This window comes from Triticum aestivum, chromosome 7D (genome assembly GCF_018294505.1).
Source record: "Triticum aestivum cultivar Chinese Spring chromosome 7D, IWGSC CS RefSeq v2.1, whole genome shotgun sequence".
NCBI classification, from domain to species: domain Eukaryota; kingdom Viridiplantae; phylum Streptophyta; class Magnoliopsida; order Poales; family Poaceae; genus Triticum; species Triticum aestivum.
This window is the reverse complement of record NC_057814.1, coordinates 480077628-480088487: the sequence shown is the minus strand read 5'-3', so window position 1 is coordinate 480088487 and position 10860 is coordinate 480077628.

Sequence of the window (10860 nt, the reverse complement as noted above, 5' to 3'; positions counted from 1 at the left end):
CCCCATTGTTTGAAATATATGCCTTGGACAGCCATCAAGTCTTAAGCCCTTGTGGATTTCATCAATGACTGGACAGAGCTGCAGATGCCTGAGGAGTAGTCTGATAACACGTATTGGACTATTCATTTTGATGGGTCCAGGCAGCTAGAAGGTGTTGGGGAACGCAGTAATTTCAAAAAAAAATCCTACGCAGAAGCAAGATCTATCATGGTGATTCATAGCAACAAGAGGGGAGAGTGTTGTCTACGTACCCTCGTAGACCGAAAGCGGAAGCGTTATGACAACGCGGTTGATGTAGTCGTACGTCTTCACGATCCGACCGATCCTAGTACCGAAAGTACGGCACCTCCGCGATCTGCACACGTTCAGCTCGGTGACGTCCCACGAACTCTCGATCCAGCTGAGTGTCGAGGGAGAGCTTTGTCAGCACAACGGCGTGATGACGGTGATGATGAAGTTACCGACGTAGGGCTTCGCCTAAGCACTGCAATGATATGACCGAGGTGGATTATGGTGGAGGGGGGCACCGCACACGGCTAAGACAATGTCTGTTGTTGTGTTCTAGGGTGCCCCTGCCCCCGTATATAAAGGAGCAAGGGGGGAGGCCGTCCGGCCCTAGGGCGCGCCAAGGAGGGGAGGAATCCTCCTCTAGTGGGAGTAGGATTCCTCCTTTCCTAGTCCAACTAGGAGGAGAAGGGGAAAGAGGGAAAGGAGGAAGAGGAGAAGGAAAGGGGGGCACACCCCCCTCCCTAGTCCAATTCGGACTCCCCATAGGGAGGGGGCGCGGCTGCCCCTTGTGGGCTGCCTCCCCTCTTCCCTATGGCCCATGTAGGCCCAATCTTTCCCCGGGGGGGGGGGGGTTCTGGTAACCCTACGGCACTTCGGTTTTCTCCGAAATCACCCGGAACATTTCCGGTGTCCGAATATAGCCGTCCAATATATTAATATTTATGTCTTGACCATTTCGAGACTCCTCGTCATGTCTGTGATCATATCCGGGACTCCGAACTACCTTCGGTACATCAAAACACATAAACTCATAATACCGATCGTCACCGAACGTTAAGCGTGTGGACCCTACGGGTTCGAGAACTATGTAGACATGACCGAGACACATCTTCGGTCAATAACCAATAGCGGAACCTGGATGTTCATATTGGCTCCCACATATTCTACGAAGATCTTTATCGGTCAAACCGCATAACAACATACGTTGTTCCCTTTGTCATCGGTATCTTACTTGCCCGAGATTCGATCGTTGGTATCTCAATACCTAGTTCAATCTCGCTACCGGCAAGTCTCTTTACTCGTTCCATAATGCATCATCACAAAACTAACTCATTAGTCACATTGCTTGCAAGGCTTATAGTGATGTGCGTTACCGAGAGGGCCCAGAGATACCTCTCTGACAATCGGAGTGACAAATCATAATCTCGATCTATGCCAACTCAACAAACACCATCGGAGACACCTGTAGAGCACCTTTATAATCACCCAGTTACGTTGTGACGTTTGGTAGCACACAAAGTGTTCCTCCGGTATTCGGGAGTTGCATAATCTCATAGTCATAGGAACATGTATAAGTCATGAAGAAAGCAATAGCAACATACTAAACGATCAAGTGCTAAGCTAACGGAATGGGTCAAGTCAATCACATCATTCTCTAATGATGTGATCCCGTTAATCAAATGACAACTCATGTCTATGGCTAGGAAACTTAACCATCTTTGATTCAACGAGCTAGTCAAGTAGAGGCATACTAGTGACACTCTGTTTGTCTATGTATTCACACATGTACTAAGTTTCCGGTTAATACAATTCTAGCATGAATAATAAACATTTATCATGATATAAGGAAATATAAATAACAACTTTATTATTGCCTCTAGGGCATATTTCCTTCAGTCTCCCACTTGCACTAGAGTCAATAATCTAGATTACACAGTAATGATTCTAACACCCATGGAGTCTTGGTGCTGATCATGTTTTGCTCGTGAGAGAGGCTTAGTCAACGGGTCTGCAACATTCAGATCCGTATGTATCTTGCAAATCTCTATGTCTCCCTCCTTGACTTGATCGCGGATGGAATTGAAGCGTCTCTTGATGTGCTTGGTTCTCTTGTGAAATCTGGATTCCTTTGCCAAGGCAATTGCACCAGTATTGTCACAAAAGATTTTCATTGGACCCGATGCACTAGGTATGACACCTAGATCGGATATGAACTCCTTCATCCAGACTCCTTCATTTGCTGCTTCCGAAGCAGCTATGTACTCCGCTTCACACGTAGATCCCGCCACGACGCTTTGCTTAGAACTGCACCAACTGACAGCTCCACCGTTCAATATAAATACGTATCCGGTTTGTGACTTAGAGTCATCCGGATCAGTGTCAAAGCTTGCATCGACGTAACCATTTACGACGAGCTCTTTGTCACCTCCATAAACGAGAAACATATCCTTAGTCCTTTTCAGGTATTTCAGGATGTTCTTGACCGCTGTCCAGTGATCCACTCCTGGATTACTTTGGTACCTCCCTGCTAAACTAATAGCAAGGCACACATCAGGTCTGGTACACAACATTGCATACATGATAGAGCCTATGGCTGAAGCATAGGGAACAACTTTCATTTTCTCTCTATCTTCTGCAGTGGTCGGGCATTGAGTCTGACTCAACTTCACACCTTGTAACACAGGCAAGAACCCTTTCTTTGCTTGATCCATTTTGAACTTCTTCAAAACTTTATCAAGGTATGTGCTTTGTGAAAGTCCAATTAAGCGTCTCGATCTATCTCTATAGATCTTGATGCCCAATATATAAGCAGCTTCACCGAGGTCTTTCATTGAAAAACTCTTGTTCAAGTATCCTTTTATGCTATCCAGAAATTCTATATCATTTCCAATCAACAATATGTCATCCACATATAATATTAGAAATGCTACAGAGCTCCCACTCACTTTCTTGTAAATACAGGCTTCTCCAAAAGTCTGTATAAAACCATATGCTTTGATCACACTATCAAAACGTTTATTCCAACTCCGAGATGCTTGCACCAGTCCATAAATGGATCGCTGGAGCTTGCACACTTTGTTAGCATCCTTTGGATTGATAAAACCTTCAGGTTGCATCATATACAACTCTTCTTCCAGAAATCCATTCAGGAATGCAGTCTTTACATCCATTTGCCAAATTTCATAATCATAAAATGCAGCAATTGCTAACATGATTCGGACGGACTTAAGCATCGCTACGGGTGAGAAAGTCTCATCGTAGTCAACTCCTTTAAATTGTCGAAAACCTTTCACAACAAGTCGAGCTTTGTAGACAGTAACATTACCGCCAGCGTCAGTCTTCTTCTTGAAGATCCATTTATTCTCGATGGCTTGCCGATCATCGGGCAAGTCAACCAAAGTCCACACTTTGTTCTCATACATGGATCCCATCTCAGATTTCATGGCCTCAAGCCATTTTGCGGAATCTGGGCTCATCGTCGCTTCCTCATAGTTCGTAGGTTCGTCATGGTCAAGTAACATGACCTCCAGAACAGGATTATCGTACCACTCTGGTGCGGATCTTACTCTGGTTGACCTACGAGGTTCAGTAGTAACTTGATCTGAAGTTATATGATCATCATCATTAGCTTCCTCACTAATTGGTGTAGGAGTCACGGGAACTGATTTCTGTGATGAATTACTTTCCAATAAGGGAGCAGGTATAGTTACCTCATCAAGTTCTACTTTCCTACCACTCACTTCTTTCGAGAGAAACTCCTTCTATAGAAAGGATCCATTCTTAGCAACGAATGTCTTTCCTTCGGATCTGTGATAGAATGTGTACCCAATAGTCTCCTTTGGGTATCCTATGAAGACACGTTTTTCCGATTTGGGTTCGAGCTTATCAGGTTGAAGCTTTTTCACATAAGCATCGCAGCCCCAAACTTTCAGAAATGACAACTTGGGTTTCTTGCCAAACCACAGTTCATAAGGTGTCGTCTCAACGGATTTAGATGGTGCCCTATTTAACATGAATGCAGCCGTCTCTAAAGCATAACCCCAAAACGATAGTGGTAAATCAGTAAGAGTCATCATAGATCGCACCATATCTAGTAAACACGTTGTGGTGTTCCGGGTGGCGTGAGTTGCTAAACTATTCCGCATTGTTTCAAATGAAGACCAAACTCGTAACTCAGATATTCTCCTCCACGATCAGATCGTAGAAACTTTATTTTCTTGTTACGATGATTTTCCACTTCACTCTGAAATTCTTTGAACTTTTCAAATGTTTCAGACTTATGTTTCATTAAGTAGATATACTCATATCTGCTCAAATCATCTGTGAAGGTGAGAAAATAACGATACCCGCCGCGAGCCTCAATATTCATCGGACCACATACATCAGTATGTATGATTTCCAACAAATCTGTTGCTCGCTCCATTGTTCCGGGGAACGGAGTTTTAGTCATCTTGCCCATGAGGCATGGTTCGCAAGTACCATGTGATTCATAATCAAGTGATTCCAAAAGTCCATCAGAATGGAGTTTCTTCATGCGCTTTACACCAATATGACCTAAACGGCAGTGCCACAAATAAGTTGCACTATCATTATCAACTCTGCATCTTTTGGCTTCAATATTATGAATATGTGTGTCACTACTATCGAGATTCAACAAAAATAGACCACTCTTCAAGGGTGCATGACCATAAAAGATATTACTCATATAAATAGAACAACCATTATTCTCTGATTTAAATGAATAACCGTCTCGCATCAAACAAGATCCAGATATAATGTTCATGCTTAACGCTGGCACCAAATAACAATTATTCAGGTCTAAAACTAATCCCGAAGGTAGATGTAGAGGTAGCGTGCCGGCGGCGATCACATCGACTTTGGAACCATTTCCCACGCGCATCGTCACCTCGTCCTTAGCCAATCTTCGCTTAATCCGTAGTCCCTGTTTCGAGTTGCAAATATTAGCAACAGAACCAGTATCAAATACCCAGGCACTACTGCGAGCATTAGTAAGGTACACATCAATAATATGTATATCACATATACCTTTGTTCACTTTGCCATCCTTCTTATCCGCCAAATACTTGGGGCAGTTCCGCTTCCAGTGACCAGTCCCTTTGCAGTAGAAGCACTCAGTCTCAGGCCTAGGTCCAGACTTAGGCTTCTTCACTTGAGCAGCAATTTGCTTGCCGTTCTTCTTGAAGTTCCCCTTCTTCCCTTTACCCTTTTTCTTGAAACTGGTGGTCTTGTTGACCATCAACACTTGATGCTCTTTCTTGATTTCTACCTCCGGAGCCTTTAGCATTGCGAAGAGCTCGAGAATTGTCTTATCCATCCCTTGCATATTATAGTTCATCATGAAGCTCTTGTAGCTTAGTGGCAGTGATTGAAAAATTCTGTCAATGACACTATCATCAGGAAGATTAACTCCCAGTTGAATGAAGTGATTGTTATACCCACACATTTTGAGTATATGCTCACTGACATAACTATTCTCCTCCATTTTGCAGCTGTAGAACTTATTGGAGACTTCATATCTCTCAATCCGGGCATTTTCTTGAAATATTAACTTCAACTCCTGGAACATCTCATATGCTCCATGACGTTCAAAACGTCGTTGAAGTCCTGGTTCTAAGCCATAAAGCATGGCACACTGAACTATCGAGTAATCATCAGCTTTGCTCTGCCAGACGTTCATAACATCTGGCGTTGCTCCTGCAGCGGGTTTGGCACCTAGCGGTGCTTCCAGGACGTAATTCTTCTGTGCAGCAATGAGGATAATCTTCAAGTTACGGACCCAGTCTGTGTAGTTGCTACCATCATCTTTCAACTTAGCTTTCTCTAGGAACGCATTAAAATTCAACGGAACAACAGCACGGGCCATCTATCTACAACAACATAGACATGCAAAATACTATCAGGTACTAAGTTCATGATAAATTAAAGTTCAATTAATCATATTACTTAAGAACTCCCACTTAGATAGACATCCCTCTAATCATCTAAGTGATCACGTGATCCAAATCAACTAAACCATGTCCGATCATCACGTGAGATGGAGTAGTTTTCAATGGTGAACATCACTATGTTGATCATATCTACTATATGATTCACGCTCGACCTTTCGGTCTCAGTGTTCCGAGGCCATATCTGCATATGCTAGGCTCGTCAAGTTTAACCCGAGTATTCTGCGTGTGCAAAACTGGCTTGCACCCGTTGTATGTGAACGTAGAGCTTATCACACCCGATCATCACGTGGTGTCTCGGCACGACGAACTTTCGCAACGGTGCATACTCAGGGAGAACACTTGTACCTTGAAATTTAGTGAGAGATCATCTTATAATGCTACCGTCGAACTAAGCAAAATAAGATGCATAAAGGATAAACATCACATGCAATCAATATAAGTGATATGATATGGCCATCATCATCTTGTGCCTTTGATCTCCATCTCCAAAGCACCGTCATGATCACCATCGTCACCGGCTTGACACCTTGATCTCCATCGAAGCATCGTTGTCGTCTCGCCAACTATTGCTTCTACGACTATCGCTACCGCTTAGTGATAAAGTAAAGAAATTACATTGTGATTGCATTTCATACAATAAAGCGACAACCATATGGCTCCTGCCAGTTGTCGATAACTCTGTTACAAAACATGATCATCTCATACAATAAAATTGAGCATCATGTCTTGACCATATCACATCACAACATGCCCTGCAAAAACAAGTTAGACGTCCTCTACTTTGTTGTTGCAAGTTTTACGTGGCTGCTACGGGCTGAGCAAGAACCGTTCTTACCTACGCATCAAAGCCACAATGATTTTTCGTCAAGTGTGCTGTTTTAACCTTCAACAAGGACCGGGCGTAGCCACACTCGATTCAACTAAAGTTGGAGAAACAGACACCCGCCAGCCACCTGTGTGAGAAGCACGTCGGTAGAACCAGTCTCGCGTAAGCGTACGCGTAATGTCGGTCCGGGCCGCTTCATCCAACAATACCGCCGAATCAAAGTATGACATGCTGGTAAGCAGTATGACTATTATCACCCACAACTCTTTGTGTTCTACTCATGCATATAACATCTACGCATATACCTGGCGCGGATGCCACTGTTGGGGAACGCAGTAATTTCAAAAAAAATCCTACGCACACGCAAGATCTATCATGGTGATGCATAGCAACGAGAGGGGAGAGTGTTGTCTATGTACCCTCGTAGACCGAAAGCGGAAGCGTTATGACAACGCGGTTGATGTAGTCGTACGTCTTCACGATCCGACCGATCCTAGTACCGAAAGTACGGCACCTCCGCGATCTGCACACGTTCAGCTCGGTGACGTCCTACAAACTCTCGATCCAGCTGAGTGTCGATGGAGAGCTTTGTCAGCACGACGGCGTGATGACGGTGATGATGAAGTTACCAATGCAGGGCTTCGCCTAAGCACTGCAACGATATGACCGAGGTGGATTATGGTGGAGGGGGGCACACGGCTAAGACAATGTTTGTTCTTGTGTTCTAGGGTGCCCCCTGCCCCCGTATATAAAGGAGCAAGGGGGGAGGCCGGCCCTAGGGTGCGCCAAGGAGGGGAGGAATCCTCCTCTAGTGGGAGTAGGATTCCTCCTTTCCTAGTCCAACTAGGAGGAGAAGGGGAAAGAGGGAAAGGAGAGGAAGAGGAGAAGGAAAGGGGGGCGAGCCCCCCTCCCTAGTCCAATTCGGACTCCCTATAGGGAGGGGGCGCAGCTGCCCCTTGTGGGCTGCCTCCCCTCTTCCCTATGGCCCACGTAGGCCCAATCTTTCCCCGGGGGGGGGGGGGGGTTCCGGTAACCCTCCGGCACTCGGTTTTCTTCGAAATCACCCGGAACACTTCCGGTGTCCGAATATAGCCATCCAATATATCAATCTTTATGTCTCGACCATTTCGAGACTCCTCCTCATGTCCGTGATCATATCCGGGACTCCGAACTACCTTCGGTACATCAAAACACATAAACTCATAATACCGATCGTCACCGAACGTTAAGCGTGCGGACCCTACGGGTTCGAGAACTATGTAGACATGACCGAGACACATCTCCGGTCAATAACCAATAGTGGAACCTGGATGTTCATATTGGCTCCCACATATTCTACGAAGATCTTTATCAGTCAAACCGCATAACAACATACGTTGTTCCCTTTGTCATCGGTATGTTACTTGCCCGAGATTCGATCGTCGGTATCTCAATACCTAGTTCAATCTCGTTACCGGCAAGTCTCTTTACTCGTTCTGTAACGCATCATCCCGCAACTAACTCATTAGTCACATTGCTTGCAAGGCTTATAGTGATGTGCATTACCGAGAGGGCCCAAAGATACCTCTCCGACAATCGGAGTGACAAATCCTAATCTCGATCTATGCCAACTCAACAAACACCATCGGAGACACCTGTAGAGCACCTTTATAATCACCAGTTACGTTGTGACGTTTGGTAGCACACAAAGTGTTCCTCCGGTATTCGGGAGTTGCATAATCTCATAGTCATAGGAACATGTATAAGTCATGAAGAAAGCAATAGCAATATACTAAACAATCAAGTGCTAAGCTAACGGAATGGGTCAAGTCAATCACATCATTCTCTAATGATATGATCCCGTTAATCAAATGACAACTCGTGTCTATGGCTAGGAAACTTAACCATCTTTGATTCAACGAGCTAGTCAAGTAGAGGCATACTAGTGACACTCTGTTTGTCTATGTATTCACACATGTACTAAGTTTCCGGTTAATACAATTCTAGCATGAATAATAAACATTTATCATGATATAAGGAAATATAAATAACAACTTTATTATTGCCTCTAGGGCATATTTCCTTCAGAAGGCTCGAGGGCTGGATTTATTTTGACTTCCCCACGAGGTGATAAGTTTTGCTATGTTTTAATGTTGATGTTCCCTTGTACTAACAATGCAGCTGAGTATGAGGCCTTGCTCCATGGTCTTCGGATGGCTAAAGAGATGAATCTAAGCCGGGTAAGGTGCTTTGGCGACTTAGATTTGGTGGCTCGGCAAGTCTCAGGAACTTGGGATTCCAAAGACCCGCTCATGGCGGCTTATCGCCGGGCGGTTGATGCTATTGCTGGTCATTTCAAGGGTTATCAAGTGGAACATGTTGATCACAGGAAAAATGAGGCGGCTGATGCTTTAAGCTGGCTGGGGTCTCAGCGTAAGCCGGTACCACCTAATATTTTTCTTGATGCTCTGAATAACCCTTCAGTTAAATTGCCTACGGAAGAGGATCTTGCTATCCCTGACCCGAAGGCACAGCTGGTGGCGGCTCTTCATGCTATTCCTGATTGGACAGTTCCATATTTGGCTTATATGACCCGGGGTGAGTTACCTAAGGATGAGACTTTGGCCAGGCAAATAACCCGGAGGTCTTAGTCAATGACCATTGTCAATGGCGAGTTACACCGATGCAGTGTCACAAGGGTGTTTCAGCGATGTATCTCTCGTGAAGAGGGCCGCGAAATTCTAAGGGAGATTCATGAAGGAGATTGTGGCCATCATGCCGGCTCTAAGTCTCTTGTAGCTAAGGCTTTTCGTCATAGGTTTTATTGGCTGACGGCTCATGCTGATGTGGAGGATCTGGTTAGCAAGTGTGACGGTTGTCAGAAATTTTCCAGACGAGCTCATGTGTCGGCTCAAGAATTGAGGATGATTCCAATCACTTGGCCGTTTGCGGTCTGGGGGCTGGATATGGTTGGACCTTTTAAGAGATCCAAGGACAAAAAGACCCACCTGTTGGTGGCGGTTGACAAATTTACAAAGTGGGTTGAAGCAGAGCCGGTCAGTAAATCTGATGTGGCAACGGCGGTTCAATTCCTTAAAAAGGTGATTTTCCATTTTGGCTACCCTCACAACATCATAACTGATAATGGTACTAATCTGTCTAAAGGTGCTATGAAAGAATTTTTTCAATGAGAACATATTCGTCTTGATGTTTCATCTGTTGCTCACCCCAGTCCAATGGTCAAGATGAAAGAGCCAATCAAGAAATCTTGAGAGGCATAAAGCCCCGGCTTATGGTCCCTTTGCAGAGGATGCTGGGTTGTTGGGTTGAGGAGTTGCCCTCAGTGCTGTCGAGTATCAATACTACCCCCAACAGATCCACGGGTTATATGCCTTTCTTCATGGCTTACGGAGCAGAGGCGGTTCTTCCTAGTGACATCCGTCACGACTCATCCCGTGTGGCGGCTTATGTTGAAGCTGAAAATGAAAAATCATGTCAGGACGATCTTGACCTTCTGGATGAGGAGCGTGACCTTGCGGCGGCTCGTTTGGTGATTTACTAGCAAGATCTGCGTCATTATCATAGCCGCCGGGTTAAAACCCGAACCTTTCAAGAAGGTGACTTGGTGCTCCGGCTCATCCAGGATCAAACAAACATGTACAAATTATCCCCACCTTGGGAAGGACCTTTTGTGGTCAGTAAGAACTTGAACAACGGGTCATACTACCTCATTGATATTCGAGATCACAAGGACTCATGCAAATCTGAGGAGGAGACCCGCCGGCCTTGGAACATTGCTCATCTTCAGCCTTATTACACTTGAGCCACTGGCTCTTGTGTTGTACATTTTTCATCCATGTATATATTATGATCAAGTATAATAAAGCCGACATCCCTGATAATTCAGGGCCTCTGTCGTTTCATTTCTGAGTATCCGAGTCTTTATTGTCAGTTCATAAGATCACTTGGGGCTTCCTGCTCATTGAGCATAGCTGTGACTACCCTTTTGATCCGGCTTGAACGCCTTGTTACAAATAACATGGGGGCTTCCTGCTCACTGAGCATAGCTATGACTAC